The sequence below is a fragment of the Acanthamoeba castellanii genome (assembly GCF_000313135.1).
Source record: "Acanthamoeba castellanii str. Neff unplaced genomic scaffold scf7180000083796, whole genome shotgun sequence".
Classification (NCBI taxonomy): Eukaryota; Discosea; order Longamoebia; family Acanthamoebidae; genus Acanthamoeba; species Acanthamoeba castellanii.
Window position 1 is genome coordinate 19745 of NW_004457447.1, and position 1394 is coordinate 21138.

A 1394-nucleotide genomic window follows, 5' to 3' on the forward strand; every position below is an offset into this window, starting at 1 on the left:
CGTGCGGTTTCACTCATTCACCCTCTCGCTCTCTCGCTTGCTTGCGCTTCTTGCGTCGCCACGCACACCCTAGACATCTTCGTGTGTTGTGGTGCGGTAAAAATAATGCGCGCAGTTGCCCTGCGCTGCCTCGCGAGGCCCCCACGTACGGCTGTGGTGGCCGAAAGGCCGTAACACCGGACATTAGCACGGTGTTGCTGTATTACCGTGGCCTTCTATTTCTCGCCATTTTCTTGGTGGACCTTGTTCTACCTGCCCGCCACTTCGCGACACTGGCCCATAACGGTCAATTCTCGCGTGGCGCCAACCTTGTTTGCGCCGTGCGGAGAGGGACAGAATTTCTCTCTGTCGTGCGCGTGGCGTTGGGAAACCCGACCGTTGGTCGCTCAACGGCCTTGGCTGGTCTTCTTCTCTCCCTTTTTGCCCGGTGGCGCTTGCGGGTGTGTTTTAGTGTGACTTCAGTGTCGCGCGCTCGTCGTCTACTCACCCATTCTTCTTCTTCCTTCTTCTCCTCCGTTCTCTCTCCTTTCCCGCTCTTTCTCCCTCTCCGCCTGCCCTTCCTCTCTCCGCCCATCCCTCACTACCGGGGCACCGCACCGACATCTACGGCATCGGCAGGCGACATCCTCTTCACCCCGACGTTTTTCGGAAAGTTGGTGAAGCGAGCCTTTCCTGGCATCAAGGACATGCGAAAAGGTCCACGGGGGAGTGCAAAACAGGTACGACCGCCCATCCCGCTGCATCTTCGCATCCCTCGTCGCGCTGCGCTGCGCTGCGACATCTCCTCTGCTCCCTCTCGCTGTTTATATTTGTCGCCAACTGGCGTAGAGCGATGGCCTTATTGTTTCTCCTTTTGCCTGTCAACGACCTGTCCCTTCGGTTGGGTCGTATTTTTAGCTCTCCACCATGATGCCTCTCTTCCCCATGATCTTTCTCCTCGCGCCCAGCCCTTTTCCCTTTCTCGGCCTTTACCATTACCCTCCAAATTCGCGGTTTGTACTTCTTTTATTTCATATATATATATATTATCTTATTTTTGGCGCTTCTCCGTCCCGATCTTCGTTGTCTAACTCTTGCGCGACACGCACACGCGCGCTATTATCCCTATTATCTGCAGCATTACGCGCGACTCCAGCGTCAGACAGGCGATAACCCGCCCGAAGGCGCCGAGAGCCGCGAGGGAGACGGTCAGCGGGCGGCACCCAAGCCCGCCGCTATCGTCTTCCGACATTACCACCCTGACCGCTTTGCCGCCGCCGGCCAAGGGGATCCGCACGCCACAGGCAGCTCTTCCACGCCTGTGCCGCAGCTGCGCGACCCCACTGGGCCGGAAGGTGGCGGTGGCGGTGCCTCTGGTAGTGGTAGTGGAGGTGGTGGAGGAGGGCGACGCCGAG